We start from the raw sequence: 8,180 nt of genomic DNA on the forward strand, positions 1-8,180 counted from the left end.
GGATGAGCCGTGTACTGTCTCTGTGTCTGTCTCACATTTCACTGGATGCAGCAGGAAGCTGGAGTCTTGAGGATGATGGAGGAGGAGGCATGGAGCCTCTTCCCTGGCTGCTTCCATGAGAGGTCTCAGGGTTTGAGTCCTTTAGATCAGAGGGGATTATCTTCAATCCTAAATGAAATATTTAGAGCGATGGTGGCCTTGATGAATGGTAACTGTTAGTCTTCTTATGAGACTAATAAAGATCAGCCTGGGTCTGTGAAACTCAGTTTCCTTTTCTGGAAAATGGGGCAACAGTACTCCCTCAGGAGGGTTCAATTTAATAAGAGAGTGTGTGGCAAGCACTCGGCTCATAGCTTGACAGATAGTAGACAGCCAAGGCATGGCAGCAGCAAGCACCCTGCACTGCCCTGGGCACACTTCATCTTTCAGCACTCTCCTGCTGTAGCACATTTATTTGTCTTCTTCTAGACTTACAGTTTCATTTTATTCCCCTATTTTCTTCGGAGATTTATGGAAGCCCTCTTATGTGCCAGGTACTTTCTCATGAGGCCATGGGAAATAGAACTGCCAGTCCCTCGATTCTGTTTTCTGAATGCTTCTGTGCTCAAGCATAGCCAAGTGCTAGGCTCGACTCAGCAAGCCCCCAGCACAGGATGCCTGTGAATGTCCCACTGGAGGAACACAGGGAGGTGAGCTCCTTTCCTGAAATGACCCATTTTGCAATTCTTCCAGGAAAGCTGTCATTGGGGGTGATGTGGAATCAATGTGGGGACAGGTAGACAACATAAGAGGTCAGTTGGCTTAGATGCACCGGTGTGCTTCAGATCTTGACCACAGTCCTCAGCCTTTGCCAAAACTGACCCTAGGGACACCTCTTTAATATATCTGATAACATGCGCCCAAACTCAGTAATGTCTCCTGTGACTTAAAAGAAAAAAAAATCAAACTCTAGATTTTGAATATTTTCGGTGGTCACAGTTTGGGAGGGGGTGCTGCTTACATCTGGTGGGTAGAAGTCGGGGATGCTATCGAACATCCTACAAGGAACCCCACAAAGAATTATCCAGTCCAAAATATCAAGAGTGCTAAGGCTAAAATTCCCTGGTCTGGAACAATTGTCTCACCTCCTTTGTAATTTTCTTTCCTCCCATAATGAAAACCAGTTTGGAAATCTCCTTCGGATTTACCCAGATAATGGGAAGGTAGAGATTAGTCAGCCTCTCTGTTTTATCCATCTCCAAGCACAATTCATGCACAAATACTCCACCCGCTAACCCTTCCTCCATGATTCTGCCTCCCCATCCTTCCTGGCTGAGGTCGTTCCTCATAAATTCTCAAGATGGAGGTGCGAACCACACCTTGTAAACATTTGAGCCTACATCCCAGCCACTATGCTTGATCATTATGACCCTAAGACTGTTAATTAAAAAGAACAAACTACTGTGTGTTCTCAGCAATCAAAGGCCATTGTGACCTAACTTTTGAATGATCTGCCTTTGTCCCTGGCAGTTCCTTAGAGCCTCTAGTCCCAGATTGTTCTGAGTGGGGAGGGGATTGGAAGAAAAGTTAACAGGAACCTTTGGGGTGAGGCTTGCAGAATCTCAGTCCAGTGACTGGCAGGCTTAGAGGTAACTATGCATTTCCTACTTCTAGCACTTACTTGCATTTTAATTTAAAAAATAATGTTTAAAATTTGCTGTTTGCCTTCCTAGAGATCATAAGCTCCACTAGGGCTTCTACATTATAATTTTCAATCACTGAAAACATGATTCCCATGCAAATATATAGTGAAAACATGTCAAAGATTTTACTCAATTCATTATTAGGTTAATGAAGGAACAGTAAGATGTTATGATTGGTTCAAATGATCCTTTGAAGAACAGACATTTATATAGGCAATCAGGAATTTTTAAAAAATTTCTGACATGATTTTTTTTGATTTCAGAGAAAGGAAGGGAGGAAAGAGAAACATCGGTCAGCTGCCTCCTGTACACCCCCTACTTGGGATTGAGCCCCAAACTTGGGCATGTCCCCTGATCAGGAATTGAACCAGTGACCTTTTAGTCCATGGGATAATTCCCAACCAACTGAGCCAGGCATGAAGTTTTGCTAATAGTTGCAAAACTTGTCACTACCCTATAGGGCAACAAAATTTTATGCTTGGGATTATCTTTGGCCCAGTGATAGAAATGAAATGATCGCTACTGGAGAACGTTCATTTTGAAAAGCTTTTACATATAAAGTAACAGTTGAGAAAAGTTCACAGAAAAGATAATATATTTTTTTAATTTTAAAATCTTTATTGTTGAAGGTGTTACATATGTCTCCTTTTTTCCCCATTGACCCCTTTCTAGCCTGCCTCCCCCCGCCCCTTTCATCACACTGTTGTGTGTGTCCATGAGTTATGCATACAAGTTCTTTGGTTGATCTCTTCCCACCTACCAACCCACCCCTGCCTTCCCTCTGAGATTTGACAGTCTGTTCCATGCTTCTATGTCTCTGGATCTATTTTGTTCATCAGGTTATTTTGTTCATTAGATTCTATATATGAGTGAGACAATGTGATACTTGTCTTTCTCTGACTGGCTTATTTCACTTAGCATAATACTCTCCTTCCATTCTGTCTCAAGGGATCATCTTTGGCCCAGTGATAGAAATGAAATGATCGCTACTGGAGAACATTCATTTTGAAAAGCTTTTACATATAAAGTAACAGTTGAGAAAAGTTCACAGAAAAGATAATATATTTTTTTAATTTTAAAATCTTTATTGTTGAAGGTGTTACATATGTCTCCTTTTTTCCCCATTGACCCCTTTCTCTCCCCCCGCCCCCACACACTTTCATCACACTGTTGTGTGTGTCCATGAGTTATGCATATAAGTTCTTTGGTTGATCTCTTCCCATCTACTAACCCACCCCTGCCTTCCCTCTGAGATTTGACAGTCTGTTCCATGCTTCTATGTCTCTGGATCTATTTTGTTCATCAGGTTATTTTGTTCATTAGATTCTATATATGAGTGAGACAATGTGATACTTGTCTTTCTCTGACTGGCTTATTTCACTTAGCATAATACTCTCCTTCCATTCTGTCTCAAAGGGTAAGAGATGCTTCTTTTTACTGCTGCATAGTATTCCATGGTGTAAATGTACTACAGCTTTTGTATCCACTCATCTACTGATGGGCATTTGGGCTGTTTCCAGATCAGAGTGATTGTAAATTGCACTGCTATGAACATAGGGGTGCATGTCAAACTTGGGCATGTCCCCTGATCAGGAATTGAACCAGTGACCTTTTAGTCCATGGGATAATTCCCAACCAACTGAGCCAGGCATGAAGTTTTGCTAATAGTTGCAAAACTTGTCACTACCCTATAGGGCAACAAAATTTTATGCTTGGGATTATCTTTGGCCCAGTGATAGAAATGAAATGATCGCTACTGGAGAACGTTCATTTTGAAAAGCTTTTACATATAAAGTAACAGTTGAGAAAAGTTCACAGAAAAGATAATATATTTTTTTTAATTTTAAAATCTTATTGTTGAAGGTGTTACATATGTCTCCTTTTTTCCCCATTGACCCCTTTCTAGCCTGCCTCCCCCCGCCCCTTTCATCACACTGTTGTGTGTGTCCATGAGTTATGCATACAAGTTCTTTGGTTGATCTCTTCCCACCTACCAACCCACCCCTGCCTTCCCTCTGAGATTTGACAGTCTGTTCCATGCTTCTATGTCTCTGGATCTATTTTGTTCATCAGGTTATTTTGTTCATTAGATTCTATATATGAGTGAGACAATGTGATACTTGTCTTTCTCTGACTGGCTTATTTCACTTAGCATAATACTCTCCTTCCATTCTGTCTCAAAGGGTAAGAGATGCTTCTTTTTACTGCTGCATAGTATTCCATGGTGTAAATGTACTACAGCTTTTGTATCCACTCATCTACTGATGGGCATTTGGGCTGTTTCCAGATCAGAGTGATTGTAAATTGCACTGCTATGAACATAGGGGTGCATGTATTCTTTATAATTGGTGTTTTGGGTTTCTTAGGATATATTTTTAGAAATGGGATCACTGGGTCAAATGGCATTTCCATATTTAATTTTTTGAGGAAAAAGGTAAAATCTTATTGCTGTTATATCTATAGGAAAAGATGTTCAATCTTGCTATAAGAGAAATGAAATTAGATTTAGGCAATAGTATTTTTACTTCTCATATTGTCAAACATCAAAGAGTTTGATGACATAATATGTGTTTGAGGATGTAGGAAAGCAGGAATTCTAATATATTGCAGATAGAAGTATAAAGTAGAGGATCCCTTAAAATTATGACAATAGCCGTCAAAAATTACAAATGCACATGCTTTTTAGTTCTGCATTCTTTTTTAAAAATCATTTTTTTTCTATTACAGTTTATATACAATATCATATTAGTTTCAGGTGTACACCCCAGTAATTAGACATCATATAACTTACTCAGTGATAGTCCCAATATATCTCATACCCATCTGACACCATACATGAGCTACAAAGCAATCTGCAGATGGCTGCTGCTTGTGCTGGCCATGGAGGTACCCAGGAGAGGCCAAGCTGTGGACCAAGGCTGGCTGCCACTAGTGCAAGGCCTAGGGCCACGTAGCGAGAGGTATGGGCCATGCCAAGTCCAGATGCTGCTTTTCTGAAAGGTTTTAGAAAAGTCTGAAGTATGAGCCAAGACAAGCTGTTTGTATGGAAAAGCCACTGAAAATAGTTTGGATGGGCCCACAAGTTGAGTGGTATGGGGTCTCAGGGAATCAGCAGGGTGGGGCTAATAGTGTTAGCCAGGTTGATGGAGACTCGGATATGGTGCCTGCCTGCCAGCTCTGTGGAGGGAGGGCTTAGAAAAGGAACAATGGCCTATGCCAGTGCACTTCTGACCCCAGGCCAGATCTGGTTCGAAAGCCTCCCTTTTAGCCCTCATCCTGATGCTAGACAATTCAGTTCCTCCCCATATATCCCTGGTGCCCTTCAAACTGCTGCCCCAGCATTGTAAGGTCAGAGGATATGAGTCTGAGTAAGTCTGTGTGTAATCCTTTAAGAGGAATGCCTGGGACTCTTGCAGCTCTCCTTCTCCCTCAGCCTCAATTCCCGCTGGTCTTTACAGGCAGCAGTTGTGGGGACTTTTCTTCCTGGCACTGGAACCAGTGCTGGGACTCCGAATCCTTAGGGGGAACCCCACAGCCAAGATATCCTTCCCAATTTGTGTCCACCATATGTGGTTATGGGCCCCGTTCTTCCAAGTCTCTGTACCTCCTAGCAGTCTCCATGTGGCTTCTTTAAATCTGTATTTGTAGGACTTTTATTCAGCTAGATTTCAGATGGTTCTGAATGATGGTTGTTCTGTAGTTTAAATTTTGCTCTGGTTGTGGGAGGATAAGGGTACCGCATTTACCTACTGCCATCTTGACTGGATGCCTCCCAATCCTGTTTTTCTAAAGGGTCATAAACTGCTATTTTTGTTGGTCATTTTTTTTAACAATAGTTGTTTGTGGTAGGAATTGTCAGATTAACTAGAGTAATATACTTCTAACCTATTTTGTTTTAGTCTTAGTGACTCAGATAAAAATACCCAAAGTCCTTCATAAGAAACATCTTGTCAAAGACGTAGTTCGGATTGTTGAATGACTAAGTGTTGGGTAATCTGACAATAATTCATCTCAATCAACATCTCATTTCCAATGTCACAGAACCCTGATAACTTTGTTGAAACTCAATCTTCTTATCCCTGTGGTAGTGTAATTTTCCTTTACTATGGAAAATTACAAATCTACTACCCAGCAGACTTGTCCGTGATGACAGAGACGTCCTCTATCTACACTGTCCTAATGGTAGCCTCCAGCCCCAGGTGGTCATTGAGCCGGGGCTCCTGGTCCAGTGAGGAATGTGAGGTCTGTAACACTGACAGTTAGTGATGGAACTGGAGTGACTCTCCTGCCTCTAGCTGGGATGTCATGGTGCCTCATGCTTAGATTTCATTTGGGCAGGAAAAATGAGGAGCAGTTTCAGAAAGGGAGACCTAATTTTTGCATATAATGACTGCGTGTGTGTATGGACATAACATCACCCCCTTTTATCCTTGCATAGAACAGATGGCATAGAAATTCAGATGCATTAAAAATGCAGGACTGTAGGGTTAGGGCCCTAAGCCAAACTGGGACCAAACGAATCATGAGGCCCGGTCACTGCCTGCCCAAGACTGCTCAGACCAGATCTTCATATTGTGCCCTGTGTTTATTATTTGTTCATTCACCGATTGAACACCCATGATGGCCTAGGTAGGCTAGGCTTTGGGGGTAATGAAAATGGATAAAAAATAGCTGGAGCATATTGTCTACTGGGGAGCACAGGTCTCGAGGGTTTCATCTATCATTGGGTGTCTCATGTGTTAGGGCTCTGGAGGCCAGATCTGGGTTCAAAATTAGTGCTTCACTTACCAGCTATGGGACTTTGGACAAATAACTGAGATGATTTTGCTAGTAGCCTTCTCTTTAAGATGGAGAGAGTGTGATGCCGCTGTTACTAAGATCACATAAAATAATGCACTTAAAGCACTTAGCACATTGCCTCCTTCATAGCGAACACCCACTAAGCCTTAGCGCTCACCACTACTACTACTGTTGTGGGTATAGTTATTATGAGCCTGGATCATTCCTATTTTCTTCATTTTTCAGATGAGGAAACAGTGAGATAAAGCAGCCAAAGTCATAGTGGTGAAAAGGGTCAGGACCAAAATTTGAGGCAGGTCAGTAAGAGCTGGCTGCTCTCTGGAGGGAGAATTCACCTCTGGGCCCCACCCGAGAGGCTGCCTCTGAGCAGGGGTGCTCGGGCCTCTGAGCAGGGGCGCTGAGGCCTCTGACCAGCGGGGGCCTCAGACGGGGACCATCAGGCCTCTGCCATGCCTGTGGTGTAACTTTCAGAAGTTTCCTGAAGTAGTAGTAGTTGTCCTGGAAAGATGCACTTTCAGGATGAGTTTAAACTTTAAATCAAAGTTGCCAGCACCTGGTGTGTGTGTGTGTGTGTGTGTGTGTGTGTGTGTGTGTGTTTAAATACTCATTCAAGGATATTTTTTCCATGGATTTTTAGAGAGAGTGGAAGGGAGGAAGGAAAGGAGAGAGAGAGAGAGAGAGAGAGAGAGAGAGAGAGAGAGAGAGAGAGAGAGAAGAAAGAGACACATGGAGATATTTTTGTTGTTTTCAGAGAGGAAGAGAGAGAGAGAGGGAGAGAGAGATGAAAGTGATACATGGATTGGTCCCCCTCTCCCCCGTCTCCCCTCCCTGGCTCCCTGGGCCAGACATCAGCCTGCCACCCTTCCATGCTCTGGCCAACTCTTTAACCACTTAGGCACACCGGCCAGGCACCAGCACTTGTTTTGGTAGATTCTGGAGAAAGTAAAAGTGCCCTGAGTTAATGTTCCTGTCCATCATTCAGTGGTCTGTCTGTCCATCCACCTATCCATGTTACAAATGTTAAACACCTACAGTGAACTAGCCACATCTTGAAAGCGTTTCCTTCATGCTTCTCATGTTTCCTCTTAGAATTCTCAATTCAAGATAGGGAGCGGGGAGTGAGAACCCCCTGGGGGAAGGTGCCCCAGGCGCAGCCAGGCAGCAGTGAAGGCTGTGGGGATGGCGGCAGCTCACAGCCCAGAGAGACCAGCATGAAGTGATTGATTAAGGCGCAGTGTGTTTCCTGGTCAGCGATGCCTGTATGCCCACATGGGGGAATGAGGCTTTATGCCAGTGGTTCTCAACCTTGGCTGCACATTAGAATCACCTGGGAATCTTTTTAAAATCCTGATTTCTGGGCCTCATCCTCCGGAAATTCTGTTTCTTTGTTATGGGATGGGGCCACATTAGTAACAACAAAGAAACAGAATTTCCGGAGGATGAGGCCCAGAAATCAGGATTTTAAAAAGATTCCCAGGTGATTCTAATGTGCAGCCAAGGTTGAGAACCACTGCTTTATGCTGTTTTATGGCTCAGGCTGCTAGCATTGTGATTGGTACATACTAAGGGACCCAAGGATTTGGGTGTTTGTTTCGTTTTGGTAAATCGTTTGTTAAAAGACTGCGGCGGCTGAGGGAGTCCACCTGGCAGAGTTGGAGCCAGACAGAGGCGGAGTCTGGAGAAGGGCTGTGGCACCCC

The sequence above is a fragment of the Myotis brandtii genome, unplaced genomic scaffold (genome assembly GCF_000412655.1).
Source record: "Myotis brandtii unplaced genomic scaffold, ASM41265v1 scaffold547, whole genome shotgun sequence".
NCBI lineage: Eukaryota > Metazoa > Chordata > Mammalia > Chiroptera > Vespertilionidae > Myotis > Myotis brandtii.